Source organism: Salmo salar, chromosome 05, assembly GCF_965601325.2.
Source record: "Salmo salar chromosome 05, fSalSal1, whole genome shotgun sequence".
Taxonomy (NCBI): domain Eukaryota; kingdom Metazoa; phylum Chordata; class Actinopteri; order Salmoniformes; family Salmonidae; genus Salmo; species Salmo salar.
Window position 1 is genome coordinate 56,520,658 of NC_138295.1, and position 22,883 is coordinate 56,543,540.

Genomic DNA, 22,883 nt, shown 5'->3' on the forward strand with positions numbered 1-22,883 from the left:
CACAGACTGGAATATGTTCTGTGATTCATCCGATAACATTGAGGAGATTACCACATCAGTCACCGGCATCATTAATAAGTGCATTGACTATGTAGTCCCCACAGTGACCGTTTGTACATTTCCCAACCAGAAGCCATCGATTGCAGGCAACATTCGCACTGAACTAAAGACTAGAGCTGCAGCTTTCAAGGAGAGGGACACTAATCCGGACGCTTATAAGAAATCCTGCTAAACCTTCCGACGAACCATCAAAAAGGCAAAGTGTCAATACAGGATCAAGATCGAAGCCTAATACACCGGCTCTGACGCTCGCTTGTGTGGCAGGGCTTGCAAACTATCACGGATTACAAAGGGAAACCCAGCCACGGGCTCCCCAGTGACGTGAGCCTACCAGACGAGTTAAATGACTTCTATGCTCGCTTCGACGCAAACAACACTGAAATATGCATGAGAGCACCAGCTGTTCCTGATGACTGTGTGATCACGTTCTCCAAAGCCGACGTGAGTAAAACCTTTAAAGAGGTTAACATTCAGACGGATTACCAGGATGTGTACTCAAGAGCATGCCCTGACCAGCTGGCAAGTGTCTTCACTGACATTTTCAAACTCTCTCTGACCCAGTCTGTAATACCTACACGTTTCAAGCAGACCACCATAGTCCCTGTCTAAATCTCCGTAGCACTCCCATCTGTAGCCATGAAATGTTTTGAAAGGCTGGTCATGGCTCACATCAACACCATCATCCCAGAAACCCTGGACCCACTCCAATTCGCATACTGCCCCAATAGATCCACAAATGATGCAATCTCTATTCTACTCCACTCTGCCCTTTCCCACCTGGACAAAAGGAACACCTACGTGAGAATGGTGTTCATTGACTACGGCTCAGCATTCAACAGCATAGATATCCGAAGATGGTGGCCTGCAGAGATAGGTGGGATGGGAGGAGGGAAACTGAGGGTTGGGAGGAGGGAAACTGAGGGTTGGAATGTGGAACTGGAGATGAGTGGGAGTGAAGTTGCTGAGTGAGGGGTAAAATTATGGTTTGCCTGAGGCTGATGCCACGCAAGAGCTCACACGAACACAGGCACACGTAAATAGTGCCACACATATAGCTGGCCTTGCTGGTTTTTTTATTGTCCTTGATGTCTTTTGTTTTACATTTTAGTTTTGTTGTTTTTTTCCTTTGTTCTTGTCTGTTTTTCATTGGCACATCGGCTGGGTAGTTGTTTGGTTGGGTTAGATGGGGTTGGTGGCTTGGAGGGGGTGGAGATGGGGGGGTTTGGGGATGGGGAATGGAAGGGGAGGTTTTCAGGGGGGACTGTAGGGGGTCTTGGATGGTTGGGGGCGGCAGGTAGCCTGGCAGTTGGGAGCATTAGGACAGTGGCTTAGAGGTCGCTGGTTCGGGTCCCTGAGTCGACTGGGTGGGAGATCTGTCGATGCACCCTTGAGCGGGATACTTGACCCTGATTGCTCCTGTGGGTCGTTCTGGATGGGAGCTATCATAGTCCAAACACACCAACACAGTCATGAAGTCCTCAGGAGGCTGCAAAGACTTGGCAAGGGCCCTCAGATCCTTAAAAAGGTCTACAACTGAACCACTGAGAGCATCTTGACTGGCTGCATCACCGCTTGGTATGGCAAATGATTGGCCACAGAGGGTAGTGCATGCGGCCCAGTACATCACTGGGGCTGAGCTCCCAGCCATCCAGGACCTCTATAGCAGACGGTGTCAAAGGAAGGCCCTAAAGATTCTCAAAGACTCCAGCCACCAAAGTCATAGACTGTTCTCTCTGCTACCTCACGGCAAGAGAACAGCTTCTACCTCCCCATGCCATGAGACTGCTAAACAGTTAATCAAATGGTTACTGGACTATTTGCATTGACACCCTTTTTTTTTTGCACTGGCTCAATGCACACTCACTGGATTCTACACACACACACACACACACACACTGCTGTTACTCTGTTAATTATCCATCCTGATTGCCTGGTCACTTTTACCCCTACCTGCATGTACATATTACCTCAATTACTGTACCTCAACTACCTCGTACCCCTGCACATTGACTCGGTACCGGTAGTCGCTGTTTATAGCCTCATTGTTGTTATTTTATTGTGTTACTAGTTTGATTTTTTTCAAAATTTTCTTACTTTTTAACTCTGCATTGTTGGGAAAAGGTTTGTAAGTAAGCAGTTCACGGTAAAGTCTAAACCTATTGTATTCGGCGCATATGTGACAAATAACATTTTATTTAATTTGATTTTAGTATCTCCTTCCCTCAGGCTTACACTTAGAATTATGTTCTCTAAAGGTAGGCTAGCCCTGTTAGTGTCCCACCTTCAACCTAGGTTAACTCTGTTTCAGAGCCTCATTCTCAACCTAGGTTAACTCTGTTTCAGAGCCTCATTCTCAACCTAGGTTAACTCTGTTTCAGAGCCTCATTCTCAACCTAGGCAAGCTGTAGGCTTCCCTAATGTAGCTATCGCCTTCCCTCAGGCTATAGGCTAGTCTTGATGTTAGAGTCCTGCTCTCTAATGCTAGGCTAGCCCTGTTAGCATCCCTCCTTAGTTCCAGTGGGAAGCTGAGCTCAACGCAGGGATCAGAGGGATTAGCTCAGCCCCGAGACAGCTGTCCCACACACGTCCCGCTCCCCTGGGTGAATGGCCTGCAGGCCATATCTGCTCCCATGCCAGCCTCCGGGGAATCATGACATGGGTAACATTATCTTTCTGAGGGTTTTACTTCTGCCACAACATTGGTGGCAAAGTCAACTAGAATGACACTCAGAGGGTCTAATGTTTACAGCGATGTAGGAGGAGAATAAGGTGTAAAATGCTACCAATAGGTACCCCAAAATATCAAGATGTTCCTCTGTTGTAGGCTATTCCTGTATTTGTTGTTTCGGCTGTGAGAGTAAAATTGCTCAATTATGTTATGATACTTTTATTGCAACAAATGGTTGTTTTATGCAACAGAATAGAGGGTTCTTATAACTCTATTGTGTCTGTGTGAACTGAACGTGGGCCTCTGGGAGATCGAACACGGACAGGAGATGTACGACGTCTTTGGGGATACCGCATTCCAGAGGAGAAGCACTGACACTGTTCTATATGGTAAACGGGAGAGATGACTCCAGGGCCAGACACTAGTATCTTTCATACAAATGTTAACCTTGTGATTCATTCCATACATCTGTTGTTTGTCATGAACATCCAGGAGGATGGACTTTGCTATAAAATGCTGTGGCTCAAACCCGCTCGTTGAGTTCTCAGTGATCACCTCCAGGGGTGATGACCGACCAGCTCCATTACTGCAGTAATTAAATAATAAAGTTTGATTGGTTTGAAGAAATCGAAAAAGTCTCTCCTTTTGATCCCAATAATTCCACCACACGGCCCATCCACGACCTTCCACACAGAAGTAGACCTACATGTTACAACAGCACCAAACACGAACATTCCACACCACACTCAACACACAAACATTCCCTCCAGCCTGTAGGCAAAGAAAATGCAATTTGGCGGCCCAGTGCAGGACCGAGGCAGGGGACTGGGATGGGGGCATGTCTGCCTGTGGTTGGACACCACGGGAGCTGTTCATCATGATCAAAAGGTACTGATGGAGTTAGGTAAGCAGGGTAATATGTCTACCCCCCCCCCCCAGTGTAAATAACCGGTGTGTCAGCAGCTGACCTGCACGAAAATTGCCTTATTGATCCCAGGGCGCTTTTCCTGCTTGTTGTTTGTTCCTCCTCAGGTCTTGCAAGAGCTACACATTTGAACACTCCGAGGTCCAATATGAAGGAGAGTGAATGTGGGGCGAAATAGATGGGAGACGTGCTAGAGCGATGAAGAGTTTAAAAAACATTGGGGACGGGGAGGTTAGACGTCAGACAGACCTGCTTTATCATTCGGTGGGGATGTTCAGGAAACAGCTTTTTCCGGCAATATTCAGTTGAAGTGGTGTACATTTTGGGACAAATTAAGGCTACGGGGCAAAGAAGGTAAGGAGAGAACACATTTTTTCTATTGGACAAAGACTAAAACAAATAAACACACACAAACACACACACATGCATGTACAGACACACACACACACACAATGTGTGTACTGTATTTAGCTGTAATCTGAAGGGGGCCCCTGAGGGGGAGACTGTGTCTCAGACACAAGAGGCAGAGCAAGGCAGAGAGAACAAGGCCTGTCAGCCTCCCAGCATGCTCAGCCCCAGAGTATGACTCCTACTACCTCTGAAGGGGGGCGGCATCAAACAGACACACACCTCCCGCTGGTTGCATGTGCCTCACTTAAGAATGCTTCACTTGATCTGGCAATCATAATACCAAGACTCTTGTGTACACTCTATCTGACAGCTCCACTGTAAGAGGGAAGGAAAAACGCTTGGCTGCACTGAAATGCACCCTTTCAATAAACCCCCAAACGTTCCCCTTTTAGCTCTAAATGTTTCGGGAAAGTCAGAATGGTGTACATTTCATGCCTTTCAACTCGCGGCAAAAGGTGCTCATTGGAATGTCGGGGATAATGGACCTGGAGTTTTGTGTGTTTCTCAGCTCTCCGAGAGTACAGAGCAAGAGCGTTGATTTCAACTACAGCACCATGGAAGAGGTTGGAAGACAGGAGAGGACGAGGAGAAGGGAGCTTCGTATTGGAGGATTGTGGCAAATGCGAGGGAGGAAGTGAGGGGATAGCATAGTGAGAGAGCATCTGCAGGGAAAGAGCAGTGACCTCACATGAGTCATAAATCTCGATTGTTTTCCTTCCCAGCTTCAAGAGGCGTCCAATACAAGAACCTGGTTGCTTCGGGCGCATTTTCCAGGGGCCAAGAGGGCCAATCGGGAGCCCTCCCTAGGAGGCGTCAATAACAAGGCAGTCGGGTCAGGCCACATGTTCCCAGGATGTTGTGGCTCTGGTTCCTGTGGCTCCGCTTATATGTTTGCGTGGCTGGGCGCCATATGAACTTTCACCCTGATGCGTCTGAGCTGGGGCCTGCAGATGGATTACAGTGAGAAACCACAGGCCACAGGGCTGAGGCCTGCTACTGATAACCTCTCTGCTCTATAGAGCGACAGCTGAGCCAGCTTCCTGTTTCCTGTTTGAGACACAGGAAATAGAGAGTGACCCCTCATCAAAACAGACAACCCTGAAAAACAAGGGTTGGCTCTTCTTGGGTCTTTTGAAAAAAAGCCCTCCTTTCAGCAATTTGCTGAAGAGTAGCTAAGACTCTTATCTGTCACACAGGGCTAGTTTGAGTCTTCATAGCCTAGCCCAGCTCATTGATGTCTCTATAGCTTATGGAAATTAGCCAGCGACACCTATTGAAAATTACAGTAGGAGATGAGATCCGAGAGAGGACACAGTGGGATGTAAATCCACTCTTGCCACACTACTAATTACCCATCTTCCACAGCAGTGCCTGGAGGTGAGGCGAAGGGAGAGAAAGACTGGGAAAACTGCTTCCCCTTAATCAGGAGCCATGCACTGCTAATGTATTCCAAAAGCTTTGGGATGAGGTGTGTGGAGTGTGTGTGTGTGTGTGTGTGCGCGCGCGCGCATGTGGTAGGCCTATATAAAATGCAGCCCTATATAAAATGTGCATGTGGGTGCTTGCTTGCCCATGAGTACTTGTATATGTATGTACTATGTAGTATATGTATATAAACTGAGTGTGGCGCACAATAAATCACCCTGCAATCACATGAGAGTTGAGAGCCACTCACCCCATTAAAGACGATTCAAAAGGCTGCCTGTTCTGGCTGTTTAGAGCATTTACTGTAGAAGAACCCCCCTCTGTTTATGCTAATGCATGTCAGTAGACTGCAGGTACCCCGAGGGGATGGTGCATTAAGCACCGTGTTCAAATGTTAAGTGGAATAAAAAGGGCTGATTCTGCTGCATCCTCTAACCGGAGGGGGAGTCAGGGGAAGGGTGTGAGGGAGGGAAGGGTGAGAGAGAAGGGGTTGAGGGAGAGAGGGGGGTGAAAGTTAGGGGACAGACTGACACGGCGAGGGTTTAAGACACTCTAGGGACACGCTGGGAATTCAATAACGGTGGGAAATGGGGAACGGTTTCATCGTAACACAGCCATGTTCATGGACATAATGGTGCCAGCTGGAACTTAGAGACAGCACACGAGAAATATGGGTCTGATGAACTCTTGTCAAACCCTTCTGAGTTGCCACCGTGCCATTGGCTGCTAGGCGCTGGTGCGTGACCCTTATAGGACGAGCTCAACCCCATGGTAACAGGGCTCTACGACAGCCGGTCCGCCCACTAGACCCTCCTCCCTCTCTACTAATGAAGACGTTCTCTCCAATTCAAGCAATCTCTATAGGGAACAACCACTACTGTGTCAATAACCATTCATCAAGGCCAAAGGCAAAGTCTATAGACTACTACTGTGTCAGGACAAGGGCACATTCCTCAAGAGCAAAGTGCCTTAAAAAATATCAGGGCCTCAAATGCCCTTGGTCTTGACCTTTACAAGACCTTCCAGAGACAAAAAGTGAGTTATTAAACAAACAGTGGATCTACACAAGGATGGCAAATACAGAGAGATTGGGCCCTGAGGCGTACACCAAGCTAGGCTATCCCGTCATCTCCTGTAGATATGAAACATCAGAACAGCCTGCTACAGCCATCATTATGCCATCAGAGGCCATGAGAATAATTATAGCCTGTGTCATCATCATCAGTGGGAATTGACTTGGTCGAAAGATGCAGTGATGAGAGAGAGCACTGCATTATCGCAACGATTATAGTGAGTCCCTCTAGGTGTGTGTGTGTGTGTGTGTGTGTGTGTGTGTGTGTGTGTGTGTGTGTGTGTGCGTGTGTGCGTGCGTGCGTGCGTGTATTTCATCAGGTAGTGCTGTGAGAAGGCAGAAGTGTAAGAAGAGAGAATCTCATCCCTCTGTCATTCCTTCAAAGGCAAACTAGTGACACGTCAGTGCTCTGGGGGAACTGGCACATCCAGTACAGTCAGTTAGTCTGATCAGCTGTCCCAGCGGCAGTGGTGTAAAGTACTTAAGTAAAAAATACTTTAAAGTACTACTTAAGTCGTTTTTTGAGATATCTGTACTTTACTTTACAATGTATATTTTTGACTACTTTTACTACATTCCTTAAGAAAATATTGTACTTTTTTTTCACCCAAAAGTACTTGTTACATTTGAATGCTTAGCAGGACAGGAAAATAGTCCAATTCACACGCTTACAGTATCAACTGAACATCCCTGGTCATCCCTACTACCTCTGATCTAGCGGACTCACTAAACACACATGCTTCGTTTGTAAATGATGTCTGAATGTTGGCGTGTGCCCCTGGCTATCAGTAAATAAAAATAAATAAAACAATTTTTTATTATTTTTATAAGGAATTTGAAATGATTTATACTTTTACTTTTGATACATAAGTATATTTTAAACCAAATACTTTTATACTTTTACTCAAGTAGAATTTTACTGGGGGGACTTTTACTTGAGTCATTTTCTATTAAGGTATCTTTACTTTTACTCAAGTATGATAGTTGGCTACCACTCCCCAGCAGAGGGAAGGAGTCTAGGAGGGAGGTTGGGAGAGAAGAGGGGAAATTACTATTTAGCAGTAAAGGGACAAAGGGAGAGATGCACAAGGATGGGAGAGAGGAGGAGAGGAAGACGTGGCCTAAAGCCAGAGCTCTCCGCTTTACTCACACTCACAATGAACTATTCATGAGTTCACAGAGCAAATGAAGTCAGAGGAGCCGCTGGCACAGGGAGGGGAAGATGAATCTCTTAACCTCCAGAGAGAATGAGACCCCACCTGACTGTACATACAGTACTGTACATTCCGGGTGAACATACTGTGTAGACATTTGACACACATACACACACACACACACACACACACACACACACACACACACACACACACACACACACACAGTGTGAAGTGTGCATTCTCTGTATATATCCTCTTAGTCTATGGTAATAGACACTATAGCCAAGTACAAGCCTGCAAAACATTGTTGGATGACGTTTTTCAAAGTTGTTGCAAGTTATTTCCAACAGAAGTTTCTGAGAAGAGGGTCACTTAGTTGGACAGCTCTGTAAAATTGGCCAACTACAAACGGTGCACATTCTGTCAGGTAGAGGCAGAGAGGCTGATGGGATTGAGCTAGCTGATGAGATAGCCTAGGGGATAATGACACTCCTTAAAGACACCATTTCACAGAGTCAGGACGGAGCCATCCCTCACCATGGCAACAACAGCTACGCTGATAATCTTGTCACCGTGACATCTTCGTGGCACCCCATGCTTAACGATGGTCATTTCTTTATCATGGTTGAGGGTTTTATGCTCTGTTAACGTTTGCATTTTCCCTCCAAAAAATAAATAAGGAAGTTCAGTCACAACCCCTGCGGTGTTGTGATGACCGTGCTATTTCTGGTTTCAGACGTTTACTTGGAACCCAACGGTGCTCAGGTTATTAGAGAGACAGAGTTGCAAAATAACGCAGCACCACACACAAACACACACATACACTCCCCCCACCCGCAGGCCTCTGTAAATACAAAGCGTTGGGCAAATATGTTTCCCCAACCCAGACCCCCATTTTTAGACAGAACTCTTTTTGGAAATGGGCCAGTGCAACGAGACGGCGCATTACAGTAAAAGCATGGCTGTGGCCAAGAATGTGACATGATAACAATGTTAAATCATAATTATTGAAAAAACGGCCGTGCATTACGCCACTAGCCGGGACAATAAATAGTACTAATCTTCGACAGCGGGAGAAACTAGAAAGCTTTCAAATGAAATGGACTCTGTTTTCTCTCAGTATCACCCTTCCACAACAAATCCCCCCCCCCCCCCCCCCCCCATCGCCAACTATCTGTCCCAATCCATACTTTTTTACTGAAATATTTCAAATGCTAATAGACAAACACTCCCACAAAGAGACCCAAGCACAAACAGGAGCCCACACGCTGAGAGAGGAGGGAAGAAGAGAGAGAGAGAGGGAGATAAACTTCATTTAAATGACCATTGATCTTCCTCTGGTCTGGTTCAGTCTCTGGTGTGTCTTTGGAACTTTTATATAATACTCTCATAGTTTGGTTTAGTTTGGAACACCAGCCTGGCCTCAGAGCCATACGCAATATACTTGATGTATTTCTGAGCAATTCCAAGACGTATGATACCTGCTTATGGTATAGTTACTTGAGACAGAAACTATAGTACGGAGGTTGGTCACGGAGGATTGGTGGGCGTAATCCAAGACAGTCTAGCAATCCAAAGGTATGTATGTTCGAGTCCCGTCGGGGACAACTGTAGCATTTTAGCTCACCCTTCCCCTAAACCTTATTCTAAACTTAACCCAATTCACCTAACCTGCTCCGTAAATTCAACTAACCTTTGTCGTTTTAGTTCTCCTAACTTTTGTTGCTAGTTCCCCTAACCGCCAATGTAAGTTCTCCCCATAATTCTCTTTTATTTTTACGACGCATCTAGCAACCTCGTCTCAGATAAAGACGTGCAATACTATAATTTCTCCAAGAAGCATGATAAGTTATGTCAGCCTAATATTTATTCTAACGTTCCCATTGATAATGTAACCTAACGTAATGTAGCATATCATACTAAATGGAGTGCCACAGATTTACCTATAGAATAATACGAATTGCCCTGAGACCACGTCACCAACACAGAGTAGAGCACAGAAACACCAATAGCAAATCAAAGAAGTGGAGGAAAAGTTATAGGCGGCGGACAGCTCTGTATGTACCCATTGGGAGCTGGCCTCACACACACACACACACAGTCCCTTAGGAGAGAGAAATTTAGGGCTGAGCCCTTGCTGTTATTAACTGACAGTATGTTGGAAGGGTGCGTTAGTTGGGGTATGGAGAGGCCATAGGCTGAGAAGAAATACACACTGTGGTTCCCATTCTACTGACACAAAGAACGTTCCTGCCATACACATTCAATCTCTATCTGTCACGTCAATGTTCCTTTCTGACACCTATATACGTTCAGTGTGACTAGAATGTCCATTTCCTAATCTAACTCGGATTCTAATCTAACTCGGATTCTAATCTAACACAGATTATTTTTGAATTATTCTCCGTTGTCCTTTCGCTGTCTTCCTTCCCTTTGAAAATGTCTCCCCGTCTGATTTAATTGCATCCGCAGAGGAAGAGTCTGACTTTGAGATTCTGGGGTCTAATGGAATATGAATGACATCAATTACAGCTTATGTTTTATGTGAGAGCCGCATGCCATTTCAACTGTATCAGAGAGCATTAAGACTATGAAGATTTACAGCACAGACGCGCAATTCTCTTTATGTATCTGGAAAGCGTCCGTTTCACTATTGTCTGTAAGTCTAGCTCAGTCATGCCAGACTTTCCTATACAGACACACACACACAGTGCAATCTTCCTCAACCATTCACAGTCAGAAGGGTCGAGGGCAGTATGGATGTCAGAATCCCCACTAAGTGACCTGGCGTGACATTGGAGAAAATTCCAATGCTTTGGATCTCGCACCTGGAATCTCATTGCGTCAACAGCCAGCAGAGCCTCAGCCGGCCCCCTGTGAAGGAAGCACTCCTCAGACTCCCCCGGGGAAACAGCCTTTAAGGGCTCCAGCCGGGGCCACTGCTGACCCCAACTGAGACAGACAGAATCAGTGTGATTGAAGCTTTCTGATATATTACTCGCCTCCCAGCCTCCCAGACTCTGAGACTCACAGACTCACTCCAGAGAGAGAGAGGGAGAGAGTGTGCAAGTGAACATTCTCTCTCTTTCTTTCCCTCGTCTCCCTCTTTACTCACTCTCCCTGTTCTTTTCTTCCTCTTTCCCCCTCTCTCAAGCGCCAGCTCTCTACTCTCTCTCCCTATCGCTATCATGCTCTCTCTCTCTTTCTCTCTCTCTCTTGACTCCCTCCCTAGCTGGCACTTTAAGCTTGATTGTGCTGTGCTCGGCTTGTTGGCTAATGGTCACCACCGAATGAATCGCGACCATCAATCTCGTTTTACTGGGGGGAAAACAGAGGTCAAAGTTCCTGCCACAGTATCACTCTTTTTCTCTTTATTTTCTCCCAAAAAACAAGCAGACTCTATAGTATTACAGTGCAATTGTGCTCCTCATTTGCCTGTAGCCTACACTTAAAAATGTTCCATCTGCCAAAGATAGACGGGCCCAAGGATCATATACAGTTGAAGTCGAAAGTTTACATACACCTTTGCCCAATACATTTGAACTCAGTTTTTCATAATTCCTGACATTTAATCCTAGTAAAAAATCTGTGTCTTAGGTCAGTTAGGATCACCACTTTATTGTAAGAATGTGAAATGTCAGAATAATAGTAGAGAGAATCATTTATTTCAATTTTTATTTATTTCATCACATTCCCAGTGGGTCAGAAGTTTACATACACTCAATTAGTACTTGGTAGCATTGCCTTTAAATTGTTTAACTTGGGTCAAACGTTTCGGGTAGCCTTCCACAATAAGTTGGGTGAATTTTGGCCCATTCCTCCAGACAGAGCTGGTGTAACTGAGTCAGGTTTGTATGCCTCCTTGCTCACACACGCTTTCTCAGTTCTTCCCACAAATTTTCTATAGGATTGAGGTCAGGGCTTTGTGATGGCCACTCCAATACCTTGACTTTGTTGTCCTTAAGCCATTTTGCCACAACTTTGGAAGTATGCTTGGGGTCGTTGTCCATTTGGAAGACCCATTTGCGACCAAGCTTTAACTTCCTGACTGATGTCTTGAGGTGTTGCATCAATATATTCACATCATTTTCCTTCTCCATGATGCCATCTACTTTGTGAAGTGCACCAGTCTGCAGCAAAGCACCCCAACAACATGATGCTGCCACCCCCGTACTTCCCGGTTGTGATGGTGTTCTTCGGCTTGCAAGCCTTCCCCTTTTAACTCCAAAGATAACGATGGTCATTATGGCCAAGCAGTACTATTTCAAGCAGTACTATTTTTGTTTCATCAGACCAGAGAAAATGTATACAAAAAGTATGATATTTGTCCCCATGTGCAGACGCAAACCGTAGTCTATCTTTTTTTATGGTGGTTTTGGAGCAGTGGCTTCTTCCTTGCTGACCGGCCGTTAAGGTTATGTCGATATAGGACTCGTTTAACTGTGGATATAGATACTTTTGTACCTGTTTCCTCCAACATCTTCACAAGGTCCTTTGCTGTTGTTCTGGGATTGATTTGCACTTTTCGCACCAAAGTACGTTCATCTCTAGGAGATAGAATGTGTCTCCTTCCTGAGCGGTATGAGGGCTGCATAGTCCCATGGTATTTATACTTGCGTACTATTGTTTGTACAGATGAACATGGTACCTTCAGGCATTTAGAAATTGCTCCCAAGAATGAACTAGACTTGTGGAGGTCTACAATTTTGGCTGATTTCTTGTGATTTTCCCATGATGTCAAGCAAAGAGGCACTGAGTTTGAAGGTAGGCCTTGAAATACATCCACAGGTACACCTCCAACTGACTCAAATTATGTCAATTAGCCTATCAGAAGCTTCTAAAGCCATGACATCATTTTCTGGAATTTTTCCAAGCTGTTTAAAGGCACAGTCAACTTAGTGTATGTAAACTTATGACCCACTGAAATTGTGATACAGTGAATTATTCGTGAAATAATCTGTCTGTAAACAATTGTTGGAAAAATGACTTGTGTCATGCATAAAGTAGATGTCCTAACCGACTTGCCAAAACTATAGTTTGTTTTAATGACTCCAGCCTAACTGTATGTAAACTTCCAACTTCAACTGTAAGACCGTCCCAGGTGATTGGTTTTCATACTTAGAATATTCTCATCGCGGCTCTGCAGGCTTGTAACTATGGATTGGCATCAAGCCTAACATCTCAGACCATTAGTTTGCTAAACTTTTTGGCACTGTGACCCACTTAAAGCCCTTCAGATGTTCCTTGGCTCTAACAAAATAAACCAAACTATGTCTACTGCCACAACCCAGTCTTTAGATGTGACGCAAGACAGACTGGCAAACCATCCAACCACCAATGTGTCACCACCAACTATTTGGAAAAACTGCATTAAACTACTTTGAGGCAATGTTAGCCATAATAGTACGCAGGCCGAGATACTGAGATACTGACATACTGACATAATGCCATATCAATACTCAGTGAATTGGCATTGCAAATGACAGGTGGTGAAAGTGAATCCGGGTTGTAGTTGCAGATGGAGAAAAGCTTTGACTTTGAAGTCTCTGATAGATCATTGAAAGTTCAATCTGCATCGTGATCATTAGGACTAGCAGTGAATCAGCTCTATTCTAGTCATTCTATTTCTATGGATGAGCCATCCTCCAGTCTGGTCTGGAGTCAGATCTTCAGGGAGAGATTTGCTGTAGGTCAGCAGAGTTCCACTCAAACAGCGGACCAAAAAGAGCTCCCGAAGATAGAAGCCGTTTTCATGACGGGGAGAGAAGCAACTCTAACGAGATCATTTGCGCGGCTCAATAAAGGGTGTTTCGTCTTGTTCTGAATACGAGAGCTCAAACGTTGGGACGCCGGTTTTGCAAGAGAGGAAGGGGTAGGGGCGTGAGTTGTAACTGTTTCACACACAACCACAATATGTACACACCCTTCCTGTCTTCAAGACTGTTCCTTCACCTCCAGGAGTTTCACCATAGAACATGTGATCAAACCACAGCCCCATATTTACTAGAGCTGGGCGATATGGACAAAAATCCATATTGCGATAAATTGCATGAATTGATGCGAAAACGATAAATCATTTATAACATTAATGTGCATTAATTATCCTTTGAACTACTGCTAATAGTTTGATGATTGTAGCCATCAATTGTCCTATTAACAATCACCCATACTAACAAACATATTACATTTAAAACGTCATATTTCTCTAGGATAGTCTTGTCAGTGACACACACTACAGTAAGGCTCTTCATTTAACACAGCAGCAGAAACGGCCACCATGAAACCTTGCATAATCATTTGCATCACGACGTATCATGCTGAAGTACGGAAGGGGATTGAGCAACACGGATTTGGAGAGGTATGACAGAGAGTGTGTAGAATTGTTTGTCGAGAGTAGTTCTTTGCAGAACTGGCCGCTATAGCTTAATAATTTCCCTGCGATTCTTAGCGGTTTCACAATCTCCTCATTACCCACGTACCTTGCCTCTTCTGCCGAAACGGCATAAACACCTGAGGTCTTGTGGTTTTAGGGTTCTTTACGAAACTGCTAATGAACTCCAGCACTGAACATACAGGCCACACGCAGAGTCCTACTACGCCTCTGTTACTCACAGATATCACCACCACTGATCTACTCAGCTGACTCCACTGAGCCTCCAAGGCATCAGAAGACTTTGTTTTTCATTACAAGGGATTCACAGCTGCATTTCTCACCTAGTTTGTTCACGGCAGACCTTCTTATTTTCTCTCTCCAGTCAAGATAAACAAGCGAGAAGACACCGCCATTGCCGAGGGGGGTTGTAGTTGTAGTTGCAGTAGTAGATGTTTTATTTGAACCGTTATTTAACTAGGCAAGTCAGTTAAGAACAAATTCTTATGTACAATGACGGCTTACACCGGCCAAACCCGGACGACGCTGGGCCAATTGTGCGCCGCCCTATGGGACTCTAAATCACAGCCGGTTGTGATACAGTCTGGATTCAAACCAGGGTGTCTGTAGTGACACCTCTAGCACTGAGATGCAGTGCCTTAGACCTCTGCGCACTCGGGAGACAAAAACCTGCATAGATGCAAACCTCACTGTGAATGACCACAGCTAATAAAATGTTCGTTTCTCATACTCCTTCCCTTCCATTGATGTTGGAGAACCGAGGTTCAGCCCCTTGTCACATACACTTAGAGTGTAATTAATGATCTGCAATCTAGCTCGAACACACACACACACACACACACACACACATAAACAATTGTTAGTCGCTTATCGAGGGTGTTTATTTCTTGTTTGTTTTCTTTTTCGATGGACACAGTAGGCAGAGAATTGGAAATTGCCTTTCCCGAGCCAATCATGCAAACTCAATGGAAGAAATGGGAATCTGTGCTATGGTCCCTAATGAGTAACAGAGTAACATTACCTCTGTTTGATTAAAGAGCTTCATTGTGATTATAATTAACAAATATTACCTCATCTGGCCACAACGGCCTTCTAAGTGGCCAGTTAATTAAAGGGCTAATTTCCAACCAATGTTGACCGAGGTGAAAATCGCTCCGGAAACCCTCGGGTGGACTGGCGTTATCCATTTCCTTGTTCCTCGTTAATGGAACCGTGTCACGCGATGTAGAATTGGAGATCAAGACAGAAGACACTGTAGCTATAAGAAGCTAGTATTGTCCCCACAGCACTGCATACTGTATATCCCCATAGAGGCCCTATAACCTGATTCACTCACAGACCAGGTTTCTAAGAGAATTGGCTTATTCAATAGGAATACAGCTTCTACTCTGACGTGAAAACGTCTTTTTGTGTCCTTGGGCAAGATGCTTGAGCTGTATGGATGAATGATTTCTAGAATATGACTTACTACAGTAATAACATGGGGTATAGATGGCAGACCCATTGGAAATATCAGAGATCAGAAGTTTAGCCTAGTTGTTGTCCATTGTAGTAGCAGAACTGTCGCTGTCACCCAAAAAGAGAGACATGGTAAGAGGACAGGGGAGAGAGGGAAAGAGACACAGGTAGAGGACGAGCAGGAAGGGAGAGTGAGAGAGAGTTATGGGGACTGGCGAGTGTGGCCCTCTCTAGTGTCTCCTCTTTGACCTGCGCTGTTCAGAGATGTGCCAGATTTACACACATCTTGTTTCTGACCAATTACACAGGAATAAAAGCTGGGGATGGGGCCGCAGGTTAAAACTGGGCCACTTAACACGCATTCTCTCCCTCTCCCTCTCTTCATTTCCCTTTCTGGCATTTACAGGAGGAGGGAGGAGAATATAGCCTGTGCGGCAGGTACAGTAGCCCAGTGGTTAAAGCATTAGGCCAGTAACTGAAAGGTTGCTGGATTGAATCCCCGAGCTGACAAGGTAAAAATCTGTCGTTCTGCCCGTGAAAAAGGCAGATATCCCACTGTTCCTAGGAAGGCCGTCATTGTAAATAACAATTTGTTCTTAACTGACTTGCCTAGTTAAATAAAGGTTCAAAAAAAAAATGTAAAGATGAAGACAAAAAGAAAGCAGTCTCATTTGGCACCTAGTAGAGATGTCAACTCTGCCTGCGGCAAACAGGGCCTGGGTATTGTTCTTGCTCACACACACTCACGCATACACGTGGGCGCTTGTGTGAGAACTGACCGGTCAGAAAGCATGTGCAGTGTGGCATGACAGTTGAACTGTGCGAGCATGAGCACACACAGAGGCAGAATCCCATGTACTGTATGACTCCATCTTTCCTCTCACCCAGTAACCAGTCCTTGACAACACAGTGGGAGGGAAATGTCAATTTTCTCCCTCTCCCTTTCGCTCTGTCTCATTGCTTTGTCTCACTTCCTCCCGATCTCTCTCTCTCCCCCTCTCTCACTCTCTCTCTCTCTTTCTCTCACTCTCTCCCCCTCTCTCACTCTCTCCCCCTCTCTCACTCTCTCTCGCGCCCCCTCTGGTGTCTATGCAGCTAATAATGTCAGCGATAGCAGCGACAGGGTGCAGCTAATGACACAGAGGGGAGGGAGATGTGCTCATTAGTCCTTTCTGCGTTTTTTGTGCAACATGGAAGAGTCTCTGCCTGAAGAGGGAAGAGAGCTAAGCCATAGGCCTGGGAGAGACAGATATGAGAGCGGGAGAGAGGGAGAGAGGGAGAAATTCCAATGTTGTTTTATGGGAATAAGGAATAGTCTAATAAGTCAAATAGAAGTCTAAAGAACTAAAAATAAACGCTAAAACATTATTTACTCCAACTTCAACGTAATTTCCAAAACGTAAAATCCAAAATCCGTGTACCCCTCTGTGCTCCTTTGGCCCCAAAAACAAGGCCAACACTGTGAGTGAACTGTAAGACCATTTTGCTTTTACTGGAAGGTGACACAGCACACAGGCTACGGTAAACAAGTAGGGGTGCATGTGAAAAGTACAACAAACAAACTGATTACCGGACGAGGAGGGGGCGGGAGGGGGCGGATCAAAACGTAGCATGTTCCACAGAAAACTGTTTCTGTGTAATTTGGCAACACATCTGTAGAACGTCAAATGGTCAAGTCAGCCACGTCAGCAAATCCCTTTTTTCTACCACTAGCGTGTGACTTTAGGACTCTCGGGCCCCTCTCAGTCCTTTTAATTCCAATGTGAGCTAAACGACTCTCTAATACAAATACACACCCCACAACACACACACTCAGACCTCAAAAAAACCTCTCCCTGAATTGAGAGAAAATAAGTTGCGTAATAAATAGGTCTTCCTTCACTTGGTGTTTATGAATTAGTGGGCTACTCTCACCCTTAATAAACAGTGAGGCAACGATGATAGCCTCAAAGTGCCTTCCCTGGAAGAGAGGCCAGGCAGAATTAGTCTCGAAAACCTGACCCTAGGAAACAGTGACTAGGGTCTGGTTTCAATTGCAGACTCTTTTGGCAACTTCAATATGGGGGGGAAAAATTGTTCCGAGGTGGGTCCTCTTCAGACAGACAACTCTCCCAGCAAATCACAAGGCAGACATCCCAGAACGTCACGATTCGAACTCATTCTTCGCAGTCAAAACCTTTGCAGTGGTTTTAGTGAAAGTAGTTGATGCAAACTAGCCACATTTCCAAAACGCAATCAAAATTTTTTACCTCAATGGTCTCCATCTTGCTAGCTACGATGTAGCATTTTATTCAAGCAGATAAAGTAGTAACCTAGGCAGTGACGTAGTTCCTCTATGCCAGTGGTTCCCAAACATTTTATAGTCCCGTACCCCTTCAAACATTCAACCTCCAGCTGCGTACCCCCTCTAGCACCAGGGTCAGCGCACTCTCAAATGTTGTTTTTTTGCCACCCACACACTATACGATACATTTATTAAACATAAGAATGAGTGTGAGTTTGTCACAACCTGGCTCGTGGGAGGTGACAAAGAGCTCTTATAAGACCAGGGCACAAATAACAATATAATAATAATCAATCATTTTGCTCTTTATTTAGCCATCTTTTTTAAATGTGAATCACATTTTTATTTGGCGTACCCACGACGGCACGCGTACCCCAGTTTGAGAATGCCTGCTATCTGCCAACACAGTCCATCATTGAAACCAGACCCTAGTCACTGTTGCCTAGGGTCGGCTTTACGAGACTAAGGCATTCAAGATGTGCTGTAACATAATATTTTCCTTCCAGAGAGGAAGCTTCCATCCTGGCTCCCAACACACACACACACACACACGCACGCACGCACCCACACACACACGCACACACAAAGGCAAGGTAATCTAGTCCTTGTGACTCTATTTAAGAGGGAAACACACTCACATACCTCATGAAAAGCATGCCCCTACAGAGACTTGCCCTGGAGCTAGTGCCCTCTGTACAAAGGGAGCGGGGAAAAACTGCCTTTATTGCAAAAAGGATGCAAGCTAACAGCTCCTCTCCAATGCCATCCTTCCTTTCCCCTCTCCTGTTCTCTCGCTTCACTCATTTTTTTTCCCGGGCTCTTTCCTGTGGGGATGCGCATCACCTGACATTGTTCGACGTACATCTAGTCAAACCACCGTGACTGTACTCTGCTTCAGGCACAGAAAAGTTTCTTTGTCTGTGCCTAGGCCTACGCAAACAGAGTCGGTATTGCATTGACGTGTCCGTAATATCACGCTCTGCTGCTATCTACTTGCGCAATATTCCAATACACAACGGGGTCAGCTGCAAACTCCTCCACATGCGCGGGCCAGAGAAAACAACGGGCTCACATAACAAACCCCAGCGTCTGACATTTGCACTTCTTCCACCGAGCCAGTGACGAAACGCAAACATTTCCCGCTCCTCCACCCCCACAGAGACGCACAGGGAGGGAGAAAAAAAAAGCATCCTTCCTTTCCAACCTTCCTTGAAGTCATCTCAAATCTAATTGGTTGGATTGGTGAAAGCAATATAGGATGGTAGCATGACTTATTAGGCTATACCTATCCAATCAATTATAGACCTGTGCTTACCTCAAGGAAACAAGAAAGGAAACCAAGAAGGAAGGTAACAACGAAGGATGGATTTCGAAAATATTCCAAAAGGGGCATGGCCCCGCTCTGTAAGCGGCAATTTCCCAGCCCAGGGTGAAGTCCCCTCGTGCACCTGGCCCTTAGCTGGAAACAGGAACAGGAGGTTGAGGGAGGTCACACCGCCCACAGCTGGTTGGAGGACAGCGGCAGAACACAGCGCCTATTTTTATCAGGAGCTTTTAATTCAGCCAGTCACCCATTTCATTTCACAACTCATAGGGGTTTTCAGAAGATAGACAGTCAACATATTTTCAGAAGTTGGCTGCCGGTGTTTCTTTGGGGGGTTGTGAAGGGGGTGGGAGACTGATTAACTCTACCGCGGTGGAAGTGAGAGACGACAAAACAATATGTTTTACGACGAACAATTTGCTTCTGGTTCACCGTGATGTTCCGCCGGTTGTGGGAATATTTTAAGAATAACCTCAAAAGTACTCACTCAGAGTGAGTTGTCATTCGGGAAAAGGACAACTGATTTGGCCTTAATAAATGATCGGTCGTCTCAGACAAGTCTGACAAAGCAGACGAAGCTTATACGCTGGACTGGTGTTTGGATTTTCAGCTTGTTAGGACAGTTGTGGCGAGACTTCAGAACACAATTACCCAACATCTTATTCAAATGACAACCAACATGGTCAAAACACAAGCAGAGATACGCACACACACACACACACGCACGCACGCACGCACACACACACACACACACACACACACACACACACACACACACACACACACACACACACACACACACACACACACACACAGAGCCCTGGGGGATTGTAGCCTTATCGCAACATTGAGAGGCTCTCTGCCACAGAATGCCTGCAATGTGTCTGTCCCTTCGCTGCAGTACTCTGAACAGCAAGCAGTGAAGCTGATCCCCTTCACTGTGTCACGGTGTCCCCATACAAATATCTCTTACCGAGGCAAACCACACACACATTGTGTCCTCACGTTGCAGTCGTACATTCAGCATATGCACATTCACTGCCTGTATTTGCCTGTGCCAACACATCCAGCTTTAGACGAATACATAGACAGCAAATCTTTGGGAGGGAGACAATTTAAAAAAAGAGCTGCTTCATGTTTGGTGTGTGTTTGTCGTGCAGACAGTAAGATAAGACAGATAAAGAGGCCTCTGTGTGTGTGCGTGTGTGGTGTGGGGTGTGTGTGTGTGTGTGTGTGTGTGTGTGTATTCCTCGATTCATGTCAGACGTTCTGTTTGCCCTGACGATTGTGTTTGTTCTGACGTACCGCTGCAGCAGCCCCCTGCGCCGTAACTACACTGTGCTTTTCTACACTGACTCATAACCTTGTCTGAAGGTAAAGTGAGGAAGATGTGAACAATTTAAAAGAGAAGAGGTCAACTTCCTGTTGATTCAGCAATGACTAGAACAGCCTTGGTGTAATATGCCAATAGCCCCCTCCCTGATATCAGCTCTTCAAGAGCCAATGAGGCAGCACCAAAACCATGCAGGATCCCGATGAGGCAGAATATCAGATTGTATTCTTCGAACTGAGGGAGGAATTTCCAAGTGGAGGCCATTTCCACCTGATGAGGACTAGCAAAGGAGGATAGGCTTGCTGGGCTGTCTGTCCAAACACAAACATGCCCGCATGCACACGCACACCTGAACAATTGGCTTTGTTTAGAGGCATCATGTCAGTTCTGGCCAGGAAAGAGCCCTCGAACATTTACCTGCCGTTGTCTCCTGTGCCATCCTGTGCCACCCTCTCTTGGTGGTTGGCACACACGGGAGGGGGGGGGGGGGGGGGGTGCCACTTACCGCCTCAGCATTTCGTTGCGAAACTGAAGCCCATTCACATTTGGTACGACATGAGCTGAGTGGGTACATTGGGGCCGTTGGTTTGGGCCGATCATAAGATCACAAGGCAACCCTCTCGTTGCCTTAGCTAGTTATTTTCCCCTCTAATATCAAGTGTTTGTAGCCCTGCTGTTGTAATGTTGCTAGTTATTTTCCCCTCTAATATCAAGTGTTTGTAGCCCTGCTGTTGTAATGTTGCTAGTTATTTTCCCCTCAAATATCAAGTGTTTGTAGCCCTGCTGTTGCAATGTTGCTAGTTATTTTCCCCTCTAATATCAAGTGTTTGTAGCCCTGCTGTTGCAATGTTGCTAGTTATTTTCCCTTCAAATATCAAGCGTTTGTAGCCCTGCTGTTGTAATGTTGCTAGTTATTTTCCCCTCAAATATCAAGTGTTTGTAGCCCTGCTGTTGCAATGTCTGCCACAGCACAGTCAGATAGCAACTCAATATAGCCCGTGGGGACAATTTGCTACAGCTCATTCTTCATCATACTTCATAAATGCCCGGAATATTAAGGGTTTGGATGCATGTTGTTTTTGTGTTTATCTTTCACCTCTATGACTATGAACCCCGACAAACCAAAGGCTTGCGATGTGGCCACCACAGGCATGGCCTGCGTCTGAAATGGCACCCTATTCCCTATATAGTGCACTACTTTTGACCAGGACCCATAGGTCTCTGGCCAAAAGTAGTGCACTATGTAGGGAACAGGGTGCCATTTGGGATACAGGCGTGGGATTGGCATTGTGAATGCAAAGGACCAGGAATAGAGACGATGGTTCTGGAACTCTGCCAAAATGGGCTGAAACTGTGGAATCTCATGTAACAATGGGAAACAGCAAGAACAGATACCACTCCAGGGTTCCCCAATAGGAGGCACGCTGTTAGACATAAAAGACTGTAAAATCACCACAAAATCAGCTCAAAGTGATTTTAATTTAGGAAATCTGTTCCCAAGTATTCCCACGCATAAATAGAGAGGCATATGTGATCGTATCCCAACGTAATCAAGGTTTGAAATGATTCTGTTTTTGTCAAATACTAGGTCTGTTTGGGATTGTTGGAGTCAATTTGCAGTGTACGAATTATTTATAACTATGTTCCGGCCCAATGACCATCAGCTCAAGGGAAAATTGGCCCACGGCTGAATGTAATTGGGGAACCATGCACAACGCTATACTGTAGATAGCCTGGCACTAGAGCCAGCCAGATAGTTGTTAACCTCTATGCTTTTCTAAAGCACTGTGGGTTTTTTTGGGGGGGGTGGGAAATGTTTAATTCAGTGCTTCATTCAAGACAGTGCAACTGAAACCTCCACTAGACTAGAGTGGACACAAATGTTTGGGAGGATGCAGTGGAAATCCCTTTCTTCCAGGTTAGTAGGCCTATACTCAATGACCTCCAGGCAGAAACCTTGCCTATCTCAGCAAAATATCATTGTAAAATGTCACATTGACATTCACTTTCAAAGAGTGCTATCAAAGCTGTAGAAATAAGTCAGGACGTTCCCGCTGATTCAATACTAGGACAAACATGTTAGTGACCATGGCGTTGGACTGTTGGTTATCACTTAACCACATGACCAAATGACAACATGCCACATCCCTGTCACATGCAATGTCCCAAAGTCATCCACTTCCTGTTTGTCCCAACACTATCCCCTGCCTCCTCTGCTCTCTCCCCTGCCTCCTCTGCTCTCTCCCCTGCCTCCTCTGCTCTCTCCCCTGTCTCCTCTGCTCTCTCCCCTGTCTCCTCTGCCCTGAGTCAGTGAGGATGTGTGATACAGTACAGACATACGCTCTCAGGCATTACTGGACCTCCCAGAGCTGAAC

The 22,883-nt window shown here is 45.5% G+C and overlaps 1 protein-coding gene across 1 annotated transcript in view; it reads right to left on the reverse strand.

The window, feature by feature from the left end:
* LOC106605146 (mannosyl-oligosaccharide 1,2-alpha-mannosidase IA) overlaps positions 1 to 22,883 on the reverse strand; it is a 202,591-nt gene that overhangs the window by 178,302 nt on the left and 1,406 nt on the right. The window lies entirely within an intron of this gene.